The sequence below is a fragment of the Ambystoma mexicanum genome, chromosome 8 (genome assembly GCF_040938575.1).
Source record: "Ambystoma mexicanum isolate Mex_15411 chromosome 8, UKY_AmexF1_1, whole genome shotgun sequence".
Lineage (NCBI taxonomy): Eukaryota > Metazoa > Chordata > Amphibia > Caudata > Ambystomatidae > Ambystoma > Ambystoma mexicanum.
Window position 1 is genome coordinate 919,223,737 of NC_090929.1, and position 17,389 is coordinate 919,241,125.

The window sequence follows — 17,389 nt, forward strand, 5'->3', positions numbered from 1 at the left end:
TCATTCCGGCCTCAAAGATAGATAACCTATTGTCCAGTTGCTGTAACTTAGTATTCGTATCTTCCAAAGGGCTTAAGAGCTCTAATTTCTAAAAATATAGTTTGCATAACCGGGTTGGTTAAGTTCTCTACTGGTGGAGGAGAATCACTCTTTTGCCTTTTAAGCGTAGTAGATTGTTGGGTTAACCCTTCTTTAGATTGAGCTTTCTTCACAGCCATGGTGTAGTATTATACAAATCTGCGATCTTTTTCTTCTCTTCACTTCTCTCTTTATTCTCTTATGTTTCTGTTGTTTTCAAATGTTAACCTTTTCTTCTTACTTCTCTGAACCTTCTATTTGCTTTACTTGCCCACTCCTTCCTGCTATGTGCCTTTCTCTTCTTTTCTATTTTCGTCTCTCTTCCTTTTCTTTTTACTTCCTCGTTTTCTCCTTTTCCTTTCTTTCTCTTCTTTCCTCTTTCTCTTCCCTTTTCTCTCTCCTTTCTTTCCTTTTTTCTTCGGCACATATTCTATTTTTCTATTTCCACTCTTTCGCTCCTTTTTCCCTTTCCTTTTTTTCCCCTTCTTCTCCTCTTCCTTCCCTCCCCCCAATCTTTTTCCTCTCACTTTATATTTACCACATACACCACCACACTGCCTCAGTAATGATGCATTTGAATAAAAATGTTTTAAAAAAACACACATGAAAAAAAAAGGCAATGTTATGTAGGCAGCGGTAGATGGGGCAGTCTAAAAAAATCTATTTCATTTTTGAAAGCGAGAGAGACTATTAAAAAGTGTCTTTTTGTTTTTCTTCCCCTCCTTTTAAATAGAGAAGTTCAGCAGGAAAAGGACAACAAGTGAACAAATACGAAGCAGAATCTATTATATTTTTTATCATTTTCTTTGTTCTTCCTATTTACCAGTATTGTGGAGAAAAGCCGTGCTCCCGTCATTTTCAGCGGACCGCGTCCGTGCCTGCAGCCGCGCAGCTGACTAGAAGCGCCGGCTGCACGACATATGGGATGACGCAGGTTGAGGGCCCCGCCTCCCGGAAGATATCTTCAAAATGGGACAGCTGCCGGAACGTTTCCAAGCTTCCTCAATCTTCGGGACCCGAAGGCGGAAAACAGAGGCCAGATAGGAGGTAACTGGACCATAAACAGGTGAGTAAATGAAAGTTTATATGTAATACGCGGTCCACTGGAGCGGAGCTCAAAGGCTAGGCTGCCATCCTTCTTGGCGCCAAGCCACGCCCCCCCCTGTATATGTGTGTCTACTTTTAGCATTCTTCATTCAATATTTGTAATTAAACGACAAACTGTTCTGTTTTTGATATTCTTTTCGTATTCTACATTTGTATTTACCTTAAAAAAAAGTTCAATTTTTCAATTTGAATGAATTCTTTTTTCAGAATCATATTTTTTTTTTTGTTGGCTGGATAGTAACACCAGTTACTCAAAATTCATTTAGAATGAGCATCTAATAGGAACCGTTACTGCATTTCTCTGAAACTCAATCTTGCCACGACACTGGGCGATCAAAGAGTAAGTTTGCTCTGAAGAATAAGCTGTCCCTGAGTGAATGAAATTGGCTTCATTATAAAACGTAAGAATATGTTTTATTGTTATTGAGCCTCTAGTGTGCCATGCGCTGTCCTAATTGTTTTGGCAATATCCTCGAATGCTGCTCCGTCAGGCATGCCAGACAGTGCATACATGACCAAAAGCATGATGGTAATAGCCCTAATAGCATATTCATGTGGATTTATTTTATTCTTTGGATCATGTAATGAACATGCATCTCTAAAAATATTAAGACTGCATAGCAGAAAAAGCACAAGATTCAGGAATAACTTAGTAACAACAAATAAGGACAATAAGGGCCTGGTCCATGACCTTTTTAGCATGGTGCAAAGTGTCTTTGCACTGCCAACAAACAACCTGATTCACACAGCGGTGTAAAGTGAATTTTTGCAGTGCAAAGTGACTCCATGTAGCAGGCCCTTAATGTGCAAACATATGCAGCTGCAAAAGTGCACCCATATATTTTTAAATATGTCTTTGCTCGTACATCTTCCCTTCAAATAGGAAACATTCATATAGCCCCTATTATACGATCCACTATCTACAGCCAACGGGTCAATCTCTTTAACATGTATGCAGAAAGTGCAATTGTGCGTCAGGGTTGAGGAACACCTTTGCCTGACTCGGCTTTGGTTAGCAGTGTAAACATCCCGAAGAAAGCCTGTGCTGGCAACGCAGCGCTGCACTCCCTGTCGGTGTCATGATCGCAGGCCACATACCAACACTTAGATGGCGGATCAGTCACCACGTGTACGACAAAGAAGCTGCACTGAATTTCAACTGCATCGCAGATAGAAAGTGTTCCCCAGAGTCCCAAAGAAAACCTGCCGATGGCAGTAGTGTTCATTTATCATCAGGCGTGGTTTCAGCACACAAAGCTAGTCAGGCAGGCATTGTTTCTACCGCGATGCCACTGGAACAATATATTTAGCTCTGGTAAGTGTATGCAGTCAGCGCGCTGCCTGTCAGGTGTTCGTTCTCTTTGTGTCCTGCAACCTGCAGGCTGTGAATGGAGTTCTGTTCTTTAAGTTCATTTGAACATCTGCCAAGGACTTGTTTTGTTATGCAACTCCATGTGAATTAAACGAAATGTAGATCTAGAGCAAAGCACAAGAGAGTTCTAAAAAGGTTCAGTGGGGCATATCACTCGCTTGATGCACATTTTGCCCGCACTGCGTTAAGTGGGTCTTTTTTCTATATGATGCATAAAACATGTGTTTTTCCTGTGTGGGATATAGCATAAAAGCAATACAAGTAGTCAGAGGACTGTCTTTTCCTATCCATGTTAATGCAGCAGCCGATGTTACAGAGTTGGGCAACATCAGCTCTATAGTTATGGTTAAGTTAAGCACAAAAGAGCAAGGGCCCTCTTATACCTTTTTCTGCATTGCAAAAAACTGCACAACACTTTCCAAATAAATACAGAAATTATCACTTCCCATGTAAACTCTCATATGGAATTTGAGCTCTAACCTTCATCAAAATATGCTGGATGGATGGTTGGCTTTACATCAGACCTGTATCAGCGACGTCATTTCACCAAAATGCCAGGGGTAGCAGAAGTGACATCACATGACCCTTGACTGCTGATGACATCACAGGAAGGGATGGCATTTGACACTACCCAAAAGTGATATCGCAGAAAACGTTGGAACACGACCTTTCACCCATTGACAAAACAAGAAGTGACATTACATAGCCTTGTTCCTAAGTACACTATGAAAAATATGGCTATGATATCACTATAATGGATACAAGAATGGATCACCATATGTATCATTAATATCAGTGTGTATTGATATTGCTATTTTATTTTTATCGCGCTCGTTCACAAGTGTTTCAGAGCGCAACAAGACAAGGGAGGGGAACAGGGGAGAACAAAACAACGATCTTACTAGGCCCAGTTACATTGAGAATGCGCAAGTGCATGGGAGAGGGGGAGGGGTAAAGTGCTTGGAAGGGGAGAAGTGGAAAGTGCGGAGCAAAGGAGAAACAGCTAAATAGTAATAAATAATAAAGGCGACAAACAGCGGTAGTGCAGCCACCAAGTGGCAAGTGCTGGGTTTAAGGCAGCAGCCAGGGTAGGTCTTGATAAGTTTAGGAAGAAAAAGGGGGGACTGTAAGGGTACAGATACAGACCCCAGTGCAAGGGGTGGCCCGGAGGCAGTGCAGGGCGGAGGCAGGGTGAGCAGATACCTGGGCGCGCAGGACAGAGGGTGGCCATGTGCACAGTGTCGAGAGAGAACAAATCAGCAGCGGAGAGGTGGAACGAAGGCAGAAGCAAAGAGATAGGTCTTGAGGTGCTTCCGGAACCGGAGATGGTTCTCCTCAAGTTTTAGGGGGCAGGGAGCTGTTACAGAGGGAGGCCCGAGCCAAAGACAGAGATCTCCCCCCAGCTTGTTTCTTTGAAAAACGACTGACCCTGAGGAAGTTAGAGAACGAGGGGCGAATAGCTCGAGAGGGGAGGTATTTGCGGAGGGATAGCTGAAAGTATTTTGGACCTAGGCCCCAGAAAGCCATGTGGACAATGCAGAGGGTTTTGAATTTAATCCTTGCGTCCACTGGGAGCCAATGGAGAGATTTCAGAGCTGGAGAGATACAATCCCAGGGCTTTAGGCCAGGGACAAGTCTTGCAGTCCTGTTCTGGATTAGTTGCAGAGGGCGGAGAGTAGAGGCAGGTAGATTTAGAAAGAGGCTGTTACAATAGTCCAACCTAGAGAGAACCATAACTCGGGTGACAGTGAGCTACCTCTGATGAGCTGCAGTAGGAAGTTTGACTTTTTAGAGACATCAAGATGTGGCGAATGTGGGCGGAGAAGGAAAGTTTGGAGGTTCTTAGACTCGCAGGAGGGGGTAGGAGAAGGGCCAAAGGAGGCCGGCCAGAGAGTGAGGGGAAAGGATGGTGAAGGTCTGCGGATGAGGATTTGCGTCTTGCTGGCATGCAAAGATCATTGGCGGCACACCAGTTTTGAATGGCAGTTAGGCAATCAGAGATGAGAGAGGGGGAGGAGGTGGCAGAGGGCAGCCTGAAAATGAGTTGAGTGTTATCAGCGTACTACTGGAAATTAGAGCAGAAAATGACAATGCAGTAGGCGAGAGTTGCCAGGTATTGGTTGAAAAGCCAGGGCGAGAGGTTAGACCCGTGGGGAACACCACAGGTAGAGAGGGAGATAGATGAAAGGGAGGACCCAAGTTGGACCTTGGAGGGTTGATCAGAGAGGAAAGAGGTCAGCCAGGCCAGAGCCTGATCAGTGATACCCAGGCTATCACAGAGACGGTTGAGCAGGATGGTATGGTTGACCATGTCGAAGGCAGAAGAGAGATCGAGTAGGATAGAACAGAGTGTATAGGCCCATATTACCAAATCACTGTGACTACAAGCAGACTTCGAAGGCCAAATTATAATGATGTGTTCCGAGTGCCCATAGGAATCCATTGCCCATAGATTCCTATGGGTAATCCTCATGACTCCCATCTGTCTATTCTTCATCCCAGTAGTTGAACTTCTAGAATGGAAGTAGGGATTGTGGGAGTTGTAGGTTTTCCTGGAGTTCATGGAAAAAACATCTCAGTTTTTGTCAGGATGAAGGGGGTAAACGTATTGTGATGGGTACATGGATTTTCTATTGGGATTTAATTTCCCTGGTTGTTTTCTCCTTTTTCTTACAGAAAGGTACTTAAGTATGATGGGACTCTGCTGACAATATCACATGACAACTGAGGGGATGTCGGGTTGGGGTGTATCAGAACAGAAGGAATACCTTGTCACGTCCGAAGGCATGTCCCCCATATTCCCTGAGGACCCCCTGCCCAGGTGATCCTCCCTCTCATCGTCCGGCCCTCCCTTGGCCACCTGAACAAAGGATCCCCGGGAATAGCCTGGAAGAAACACCTTAAGTTTCTCACACTAGGGAGAAATGTACAGCTTGTGGTGGCTGTACTTCCCAATCTACCCACCAAATTAGTTATAGGGAACACAGTGACCCAATGCAATCACTGGATTTCACAAGGATCAATAGGAACTTCTCTTAAACTAGACTTCCACGCCTAAAAGAACCAAAACATCCTGGGTATGAGTCAAAGACCCAATTGAAAGGCAAATCCATGTTCCTAGGGGAGGCTCTAGTCCACCAACAAAGTAGACCTTCTGTGTGAAGCCAGGGGTATAGGGGAATGGCATGTGAGAAACCTGTGGGCGTCCTCACATTTACTCCCCTAGGATCTTTGCTCAGGTGGCAGGGAAGGGCCATCACTTTTCGATCCCAACCACGTGGGCAGAAAAGTGAGGGAGGATCTCCTTAGTTGGGGTCATTGGAGATTAGAGAGGGGACACCAAAGGGTAAGACATGGTATCCACCATTCCTTATACCAACCTACCCTACTCTCCCTTAGCCTCCGTGGGCTAGTGGCAATCCTATCCTGTGTTACTTTCTTCTACAGGACACTGAGGTCAGTAAAAAGTCAACCAGAGATACCATCTACTTCTCTTACCAAACCCCATTCCTACAGGAGAGGATGCAAGAATGACCAGAGTCAAAAGAGACTTCATCTAATAAAGTTATTTCCCCTAAGATTATACCAAGAACTGGGATGAGGAAGAAGCCTGACTCCCACAGGAAACACCATTATAGTACTGTGATGAATAAGAGTGAGTCAGGAGGAATACAGACTTCCTATGTGAAACATCACTATGGTACTGGGATGAAGAATATGCAAACAGAGGCACATCAGCATACTCAATGGAGATGTCCCAATAACAAAGCCAGGCAAGGTGACACAATTGAAACTATGTATACCCACCTGCAACCCGTTATCCAGTGACAGGTGTATAAAAGGAGAGAGAAAGCAGCAACAGCAGCAGCCGTCTTGGGAGTGACAGAAGCAGACGTGGTCATGAAGCCAGAAGAGGATCTGAAAGGAGGTGAACTCTGAGGGGAGCAGCTGTGTGCAGTGCTGTATCCTGGAAATTGTGACTCCACAAATATCATTTATGGTATTAGATGTCCATGCAGTATGTTTTATGTGGGTCTCACCACTGGAAAGGCCCACTTGAGGTGGACAGAACACAAATCAAACATCCGTACTGGACAACTACATTAACCAGTAGCGCAACATGTACAGGTGTACATCATACAATAGCACAGATGAGATTTGTTATCTTAGAACAAGTGCAATGTCCAAGACGAGGTGGTGTCTTGAACACTTTGCTTCACCAAAAACACATTTACTGGATAGAGCGTTTGCAGGCCTTGAGCCCCAAAGGGATGAACATTGAATTTGATCTAATATGTTTTTTGTGAAAGATAACTGTCAATGTAAAATACTGCAGTATGTGCACTTGTTTATGTAAGCACTAGAATTGACATTATGAGATTGTCCATTACATGATTGTAAAGCAATGAACACATCATCAAAACATGAGGAATACCACATTCTTAACCGGGGTTGTCTCCTACACTTAGTCAAAATGTAGTGATGCCTTTCGCACTTTCGTACAAATGATTGAAATCGGGAATGGAATTGAGGTTGGGGTTTAATAGTGTACTATTGGAATTTTTTGTTGCAGTGTCAGGTGGTAATTCAAGATCTGCTGGATTCTTCCAAAAATTGCATTTTTTTCGTGAGGGTGGGACAGAATTAGGAGCTACGTGCATCAGAGTGGTATCAACACATTAAAAGGGTTTATCCCGTCAACATGGCGATCAAGTACAAGCATATTAAAAAATTGTAGACATGAGCTGTGTTCCCAGTAAGGCATAGAGATGGACAAGGGAGTCACATGTAACATTGCGTCTTTACTGTTCCAATATGGACACAGTTTAGATATTGAGCTTGGGGAATTCCATGTACATGATGTTGCAGGTTACACTCCTGTCACTTGATGGCTCCTATTTACTTTAAATGCCGGTACAGGACAGGAGGCTGTGTTTGCAGCCGTCTCCCTGTTCCTGTATCTGGCATTCGATTTACATCTTGAAGGTAAGGGATGATGTACTAGTTATGATGGAGGTTTCCCGATACAGATCTATGGTGGTTCAGTATGCACATATTTAAACATTGTAGACAGGAGCTGTGTTTGCAGTAAGATATAGAGATGGACAAGGGAGTCATACGGGACATTATGTCTTTATTGTTCCAATATGGCCACGGTCTGGATATTGAGTTTTGGGAATTCTATGTAGCTAAACGTGACATTCCATGTCACGCTCCTGTCACATGATGGGCACTATTTACTTTAATACCAGTAAAGAACGGGAGGCTGTGTTTGCAGTGGTCTCCCTTGTTCCTACATCAGGCACTGATATTGATATTGATATTTTATTTCTATCGCGCTCGTACACAAGTGTATAATTCTAATTGCATCTTGAAAGTAAGGAGTGATGTACTAGTTAAGATCTGTGTTTAATTAAAAGCCGTGAAATAGACCGTAGGCCTTCATTTGGAATAATGAAGGGTCCTTTGTGATTGTGTTTTGGTAGAGCAGATTGGAATGAGATGAACTGAATACATATGGCCAGTTTGGTTCAGAGAAAAGAAAGATTTTCAGCACGTAGGAGGCCGATTAGAAAGGAAACGGGTCAGTCTATGGATGGGTAATGTTAAGTCTTTGATTTACAAATTACATGTGCGATGAATGTTTATTTGATTGTGAGATACTGTATTTGTATCTCTTATAGTTTTCCAAATGTGTGCTTACCCTGTCAATCTAAGAACAGACACATCAGTATTTTAATCAATTTAGAAATATCTGATTAGAAGGAAGTATTTACATATAAACTGATTGGTACTTTTCTCTATATATTTTCTTTACTAGATTGTTGGAAAGGATAACAGTTACAGCGGATGAAGCGGATGAGTGTCCCTAAATGCTTAGTGTGGTGTCAAAAGGGGACTATTTAATTGGGAAAACCATTTTTTGCTGATGTGGTATTGCTCTCTAATTTGAGCACAAACTTGGTATCTGCATATATGTACAAAAGATATGGTGGGGTAAACTGGATTGGATGCGCTTAGGTTTGCAATTTATGTTGTGGTCTAAAATAGATATATATGCGCGAGACAGCTGCACACCTCTAAGAAAGCAGAGGTTTACCCCTAAATCTCTCTGAATTGAAACAGTGAACACTCTTTCTACTGTACGCGCTTATCTTTGAACAGATAAAACAACTAACAAATATTGCTTATTCAATAGTTATTTCAATTTTAATGATTATTTGACTGTTCTGACTCGCCAACACATGTTTCCACCCTAGGTCGTTTTCAAGGTGTCGCACAACTATATGTTTCTGATTAGTCTTTTCTTCATTTTGATTGAATGGCAGAGTTGTTCACATTAATCCCTATGTTTAAGCTTTGTCAATGTTTATGCAAATAGGTCCACTATTGTGTGTCATCCCACCTTTTGCTCTCCCTGCAGTTCCCAAGGATCCCCGGCCCAGGTGATCCTCCCTCGCTTGTCCGCCTCCCGTGTTGGGATCCAAGAGTGATGACCCTTCCCTGGCAACCCGGGCAGCAGATCCCTGGGTACTACTTGTGAGAATGCCCTCAGGTTTCTCACACTTGACATAAAGTATTTGCTTGACAGATATCAAAACTGCAGACTCACTTATTTGTTAAAATATTGCTTACAATAATTGCTTTGGGAAACGCAGACAAGGTTGGAGTTTAGATCTACAATATGAATTCATTCTCTCCCTACGAGGACATTTCTAAATTGCCTTCCGAATAGAACATTTACGTAAAATGACAATATATGCAGCATAATCAGTGCTTTAAACTGTACCAGACATCTAAGAAACAACATACATTGAAGTTGCTCCAATCAGATGTCTGCAGGAAATGTGACTAGGATAAAGGTTTATATATTTTAATAATGTTCTTCTGTAACAGAGCCACATACTTTCTTAATGAGGTTCTGTCAAAAAGTAAATTGGCCAAAGACAAGATGGCGACCAACAGGGAGTAGACACACTCACGGGAGCTCCGGATGTTCTCCTTCAAAACTGAAGATTGCCACCATCCCCAAAGATCATTGTGGGTCCCCGTCTATACTCCAGCTGCCCTAACAACCAGGGGCATTGATACTGAGCAGCAGAGGCCACAAGTTGTCGATATGGGGAGAAGCGGGATCAGAGTATGGTGGTTGCCCGGACTTGGTGGGACTGGCCCGGGAAGAAGCCTGGGCTGCGTGCGCCAGGGAGAAGACGCATGGCAACTGTTGGGATTGACACCCTATGGGAGGTCACTCAGTAAGGTACTGAGGACGGAATAAGGGGGCACAGCCCTCCAGATTGTTACAGGAACATGAGTGGAGAGCACAAACTGGAGAATTGGATGAAAGGCATCTCGCCAGTGCAGTGGTGGTGTGTGACCTGGGGACTCCTGAGCTCTGGGGGATGGCTCCAGAGACCCTTTGGGGGGAAGGCGGTGGTTGGTCAGCTGCTGTTTGGACCACCTGAGAGTAGGTTCTGGGAGAGGTCATCCAGCAGAGAAAATCGGATCCTAGCCTGTGGAGGGCCGAAGAGTGTGACAGTGCTGTGCAGAATGCCAAAGGCGGCACACAGGGATTACGGAACCTTGGAGTTCGTGAGGCCCTGGCATGGCTCAAGGATGAGTGGGTATCATCTAAGAAGGCAAGGAGTGGCCTCTAGCAGAGCTGAGCTGTACTAAAGGGACACAGAATAGGAAATTAAAAACTGGCCTTCAGGAACAGGAGGCCATGCACCATGCCAGCAGGTAGGAGCCCTGGAGGTGGCCCCTAAGTGGTGGAGGCTTCTGTGGGGGGTAAACATTGTCCCCAGATGGGAAATCTGGAGCACTGGAAGGCTGCATTAATGAAGAGACAGAGGCCAACATTATAAAGCAGAAAGGTGGCTTTGCCAACCAATCTGCTTAATATCAGCACAAAACAGCAAGGCCCGGACAGACTGGGTGGGTCAGAGCTTGGCCCTCGATGAAACAATGCACTGGCCAGAGCAGGAGCTACAAAGCATATCCAGTGTCAAGGTGCCTCACAAGACAGAGTCTCTAACACATCTGCTGAAGCAGCCCTTAGCCTGACAACCTGTAGGCCCACGTGGAGAAAACCAAAGGTTTGCTTGTCTCTCTAGCAGCAAGCATGTTACGCTCACCCGGGGTTGAGAAATGGATGCCAAAGGGATGTGCAAAATACACCAGGGGTATGCCCGGTGGTGGACAAGTTGTCTGGACCGGGATCTCTCTAAAACCTCTGGGGCCCAAAAGAGCCCACCCAAAGTGGGAAAGTTCTGAGGGATGGCAGAATCAAAGGGGCCAAGTGAGGCATTGCCAGCCATGGGTCTAACAAAGCAGGAACTCCAACAAAGCCTTAAATACTTCCAGTAGTCTATTATGAATTAATTTCAAGAAAAGATTCATTTGCTGAGGTCCGACTTAACCGCTGTGGTAACTGACCTGAAGAAGGTGGTCTGGCAGCTGGGAGAATGTACCAAATTGCTGGAGCAGGCCTTCAAAATTCAAGTGAAGAAATCAAAGAAAACAGTGAGATTCTGCAACACCTGAGCAGAATATCCCAGAAACTGAAGCTGCAAGCAGTGGACCTTGTAAATCACTCCAGGAGGTCCAACATTAGGATCAAGAATCGCCCTGGACAAATAGGGGATGGGGACACTGAAAGCTCAGGTACAGGTCCTGTTTGCAGATATCTTAACTAACACCCCGCAAGCGGACATCGGAATAGAAGGATGCACAGGATGAGCCAATTGGCAGTGGGGACGGGGCACCAAAAGATGATGTGCTGGTGGCGTTCTCCATTTACTTCCAGAAGGAAAAGATATTAGAAGCCCCAAGAGCGAAAACTGCTCACTTTAAGAGGCACACAAGTACAACTATATCAAAATCTGGCCTGGAGTATGCTGCTGAAGAGCAGGAAAATGGACCCAGTTTTGAAGAAATTGTGAAGAATGAACGTCTACTACCAGTGGCTTTCCCCTTTGATCTCCTGTTAAGTTGGGCAGGGACATAGCACAGGATGACATCAGTTCAAGAAGGTTGTGCCCTTCTGCATAAACAGGAAGAGAGCCAAAGGCAGCAGCCCCCTCGTAGACAAAATCAGAGGAGATGCAGGCCCTGTGAATGGGCCACGGTGGAGGGGCGAGGACAAAAAAGAGACCCCAAGCACGCCCTATGATAGAAAGGCTGATGACCACTGGAAAAGCCTGCAGCAGAAGGTCTAGCAATAGATGGTGTTGACAAGGGGTGTGTGGAATGGAGAGAAGGGCAGAGGATGCGGATGGTGGCAAAGGAGTGGGAAGTGTAAGGGAGGTACAACTGGAGGGAGTGAGCTTGCTCCATCTTGTGAAACCATGAGGGCAGGACTGCCCAAGGTAGGAGATGGCGGGGGGGCACAGGGATTTGATGGGTATGGGAGGGGGGTCTAGGTGCTGAGAAGGAAGTGCATGAGGGGAGGACTGGGGGGATGCTGATGGGGAGGAGCCAGGGAAGTCTGAGATGGCAGGGAACCACAGGAAACTGTACTAGTGATGGGCACATAGCAGCCCTAGAGATGGTCATGAAGTGGAAAGGGGTCACAGCAAGGAAAGTGGGGCTGAGTTCACATGACACTAAACATTCAAATGGCTGATGCAAAATGTTAGGGGGTTGAATTCTCCCCTCGAAAGCAAGAAACTTGAGATCATCATTAAGACACACAACCCTGATGCCATTGCCCTATAGGAAACACACGTGTTAAGACACAACCAAGGCAGTATAAGACTTGGGGGTTGATTCATGGAGCAAACGTGCGCCGAAAATCCCAGCGCAAGCAGGCGCAAGGTGGCGCAAGCGTGAGAAACCCAGCGCACGCGTGCGATTCAAGGAAGACGCTGCGCGTGTTTCCCGCTGTCCGTGCGCCAAATCCTGCCATGGCGCACGCGGGCACACACAGCGTGCGCTACGCACACAGCAAAAGCGCACATATCGCGGCGCACACAACCAAAGTGGGCGGCACAGTGGGCGTAACACGCGGAATGGGAAATAACGCGTGAAAAAGAAGGCGTAACTGGGGAAGTACTGCAGGGAACTACACGGAATGCCCACACGCACGCGAACAACCCGTATTCATGGATTCTAATACGGTAAACCCGCGCACGGCAAAAGACGTACACAGGCGTCAACTCGTCCGCCACACGAAGGCAGGCGGAAGCGTCCCCGCGCACAGTATAAAAGTGCACGCAAACAACAAACACGTATATACAGCTACGATGAATGCCCCATTTGTCGCAGCACTGATCGTGGGACACCGCAGGAGGAGGAGAATAGCCAGGGCACGCATTTTCGCACCACGGACAAGCCTTTTTGGGATGCCTGACGACCAGGTCTACGGCAGGTATAGGTTTCCACCCCATATCATCCTAGACCTGGTCAGGGAGTGGGAAGATGACCTTACATCCCCCACCCTTTGCTCCCAAGCATTGAGCCTCTTGGAGAAGGTGCTCAATGTCCTGCATTTCTTGGCCACTGGGTCATTTCAGCGGACTACTGCCATAGTGGGGGGGGTCTCACAGGCCACGCAGTCACGCTGCCTACACCAGGTACTGGCAATCATGACAGCGCGCCCCTCAGTCCGCAGGCACATATACATGCCCAGAACACCCGCAGAAAGGCAGGCCATTGTCCTGGATTTTTACAGGGTGGCACACTTCCCCAAAGTGCTCGGTGCCATAGATTGCACCCATGTGGCCCTACGTCCACCTCGGGCCACTGAGCACATCTACCAAAACCGCAAGCACTGGCAGTCCATCAATGTACAGGTGGTATGCGATGCAAAGGGAATCATCACCTCTGTCTATGCAAACTACCCTGGCTCTACCCATGACAGTTTCATATACAAAATGTCCGCCCTGAGCCGGGCCCTGGAAGCTGGGCAGCATGGCGACACCTGGCTCCTAGGTGAGTACAAATGCCCTTGCACATGCATGCATGTCACACACACACACACACAAATACACAAACCCCAATAATCACAACCATTTACACCTCCCCAGGGGACAGTGCCTACCCTCTGAGCAACCACATGATGACGCCAATCCGGAACCCCACCACACCACCCCAGGTAAGATACAACGCCGCCCATATTGCAACCAGGGCCACAGTGGAGCGCACATTCGGAGTGCTCAAGTCACATTTCCGCTCCCTTGACCGCTCTGGCGGGCAGCTACTCTATGCACCCCCAGTAGTGTGAAGGATCATTGTGGCAGCATGTGTCCTGCACAATGTTGCAACACGGCAGGGCATACCGGTGGACATGGTGGTGCCCCCACATCCCCAACCACAGGAACAGGCACTGCCCATGGGAGGGGACAGGGCACGTGGCGAGGAAGCCCGGACCCAGCTTGTGGCCACATTTTTCACCTAAACTCCCACCCCTGTGGAGTGCACACAGGCCTGGCACATACCAGGTGACAATCGATGATGACAAAGAGACAGTCAACTGTCACAACCCTACCACCCTGAGATAGTTGCCATGGAAGTGCCACATTGTCTGCATCCCTAGCTACTTAAACACAAGATATCCTATGTGACCAAAAGGCACACATATGACATATGACATGACATGATATGGCATTTGTAACGTGCCTATACACAAGTGTTTCAAGGTGCAACGAGGCAGGGAGGGGGGAACAAGGGAAGACAGACAACGATACTACTAGGCCAGGTGTCATTTAGATTGCGCAAGTGCAGGGGTAGGGGAAAGGGAGAGGAGGAGTGCAGTAAAGGGTAAGTAGAAGGGTGAGCAAATAAATAGGGCAGCTGGTGGCAACTGCAAAGGTAAGTGCAGACAAGTGCTGGGAAGGGGGGGCTGTAGGGATAGAGAGACAGTCCCGCAGTGCAGGGGTTGCCAGGGAGGCAGTGCAAGTGGAGAGTGGCTGGGCCAGGGACCGAGGTCAGTGAGAGTGGCCCAGTTGCAGATCCAGTGCAGTTCCAGTGAAGAATTTAGCAAGGGAGAGGGAGAGAGAAAGCAGAAGCAAAGAGGAAGGTCTTGAGGTGCTTCCGGAACCGGAGATGGCTCTCCTCAAGTTCCAGTGAGGCAGGAAGGTTGTTCCAGAGGGAGGTCCCTGCCGCGGAGAGAGATCTACCCCCAGCTAGTTGCTTTGAGAAGCGGATGACCCTGACATGCAAGGTGTGAATCACACACACCTGCAAAACAGGCCATGACCATCACTGTTATGTCACTCAAACCCTCCCAAACCACAACATGACATGGCAAGCAATAGCCATACACCAACACAGTGACAATAAGGTACACATTGCCATGTCAAAAATGTACAGTGGCATCAGACAATGATGCCTGACATGTAATCAGATGAAATGACTGACCAACAACCTCCCACCCAAAATAAGTCATTCCCAAATGCATTACAAAAGTTGTAGACGTAACATAACAATGAATGCCTGTCTACATGCACATTGTGCATTGCAAAATCAACACTGCAGCTTCTGTGTGCTGTGTCCAACTCCTGCAATACACTGCTCAGCGAACAGCACGGTGAACAGCTATTGTGTGTGATGCACACCCTGAGCATCACATCTAAGCGACACACCACATCAAAAAGCAAATTAGGCATGTACAGGATCCATAATTGGTCACAGAACATGTGCTGCAGGGACACAGTGGGCACCAGAAGGCAAACAGAGTGTACATGTGGATATCCAAGGGTGGTTGTACATGTAGTGCATCATAGTGCAAGTGTGTGGGTCAGTAAGGACATGCACTCAACATATGCATGTGCAATCAAGTGACCATCAGTGTCCTCTACACATTGCATGTGAACATTCACCATGTGTACACCCCAGCATGTCAAACCACAACTGTCCCCTCACACCTGAAAGGTAAACACAACACATGAACAGGCATTGATCAGCAGAACACAACATGTACATAGGATACCACAATTACAATGTCAGGGTTCCCATCACACTGCAGGGCAAGGCAACTATCAACAACAAAACACCCCCCCCCTCCCTCACAAATGACCATGACCTACTGAACAACTGCACCTGGGTCATGGAGCCTTCAACCCTCAATTTCACCTGGCCACAGGATCACCCTTCCCCTTCGTCACCATCTCCCACCTTGTGTGTAAAAAGGTGCCTGCACCCTCAGAGTCCACCCTCATTTGCAAAATCACAAAATCCAAGCCAGAAAAACGAACCAGAACACCCTCCAGTAGATGACTTGACGTAGCAGTACCTCACAAAGGCCAAGTACTACCACAATGGTGTAACAACCAAGGTAGCACAGTAAAACAATGTCACAACAGGATGTGAACCATGTGTGGAACATAACATAGAATGATGCACCATGAACGGATGTGTACTGTCACAGGTCCTGTGTACAGGCGCAGGAGTGGCACGAAACAACCACCCCCACCGTGGCCCGGGTGCCTGCAAGGTCAAACTCACACAGGCCTCTGAGACCCTGGTGGGGAAGGAGGGTCAGGGATATGCAGTCGGGACAGGTGTTGGCACACTGGATAACTGGAATGAGTGGCAGGAGAGGGGAGGAGGAATGACACATGAAAGTAGGGAATGCACGAAAATGTACTACCTGCATGAACACATACACAATCCGAACAAACGTGGACATCATTATCATGGCCTTCTGTAGTCCAGGCTTAGGAGTGGCACAAACCAACCACCCCCTCTAGGGTTTTGGCGCCTGCAAGTTTGGGGCTTACACAGGCATCCGCAACCCCAGCGGGGAAAGAGGGTTAGGGAACGTTGCTTGGATAGGTACGGGAAGCAGGAACACCGGGTAGAGGGTACAGGGTTTAAAATTGGATAAGACTCCGGGTAATTAGGGGAAAACAAACATACCAAATTGAATTCCACATTCATCCATGCATTAGTGCACCCCCCAGCAAGCCTATGCAGAGCAGTTTGAAAGAAAAACAAGACACTTATCTCTGGTTTTGAGTGCTGGCCTCCTGCCTGCGCACTCTCGGGTCCGGTTACAGGAGCACTGCAATGCTGCAAAGAGAGCCACAGTTAATAATCTGTCCTTGCCCATAACACAAAAACACACCACCAAATATGCCCCATAGCAACAAACTACTCTACAAACAGACAATCTGGTGTAGATGCTTCGTACCCATATGTAACATTACCCCTGTGATGGGTCATACACAGTCAATGCAGTAAGTCAGCCGCTGGTGGGCGCGTGGCAAATGGAACACCAATGTGTCACAATTCACACAACATGCAATGTTCCCTGGGTAAGCAGACAGACCCATATAGCAAGGCATGACTTCAGAACAAGTCGTGTTCCACCATGACCAAAACAAAGTAGGCAGTGCATGTTTCAAAATGTACATGGAAATGAAATGCACTGCACCCGAGTATGTCCCTTACTGTATGTCCCTGTGAGCTGCCCCTTTCCATGTCTCAGAAGGCTACATGGTTGATACAAGTGCTCAATGGACCTTGGTGTACCGGAGGGTATGTGCCACTGCCTCTGCAGGTGCCCCAGACAACCTTACAATCAACAGTCATCAGTCCACCAACACATCTGAGCTGTTTTGTGTGCTTGAACACCAATATTCGTCCAAGCTCACCCTCAGTGCTGTTACTAAGCCTGCATGTGCAACTCGCCTGGTGCAAGCTTTACTGTGTTGTGGCCCCCCTGTGCTGCTCACCTTGCCTGGAGTTCCTTGGAACACGTCAACAGTTCTAGGATGTAGGTCTGCAATCCCTGTGCCTCTGCTTGTGCACACATGTGCATGTGGGCACCAACAAACGTGTCCAGAATTCAGACGTCCAATGGGCCATGTCTGCTGGCAAAGGTGG

The 17,389-nt window shown here is 46.9% G+C and overlaps 1 long non-coding RNA gene across 2 annotated transcripts in view; it reads left to right on the plus strand.

The window, feature by feature from the left end:
* Positions 1-1,014: 1,014 nt before the first annotated feature.
* The window catches only part of LOC138473694 (uncharacterized), a 384,250-nt gene continuing 367,875 nt past the window's right edge, over positions 1,015-17,389 (plus strand). For both annotated transcript variants that reach the window (XR_011268858.1, XR_011268857.1), the window contains exon 1: positions 1,015-1,144. This is a non-coding gene — a long non-coding RNA (uncharacterized lncRNA). The remainder of the gene's footprint in view (positions 1,145-17,389) is intronic.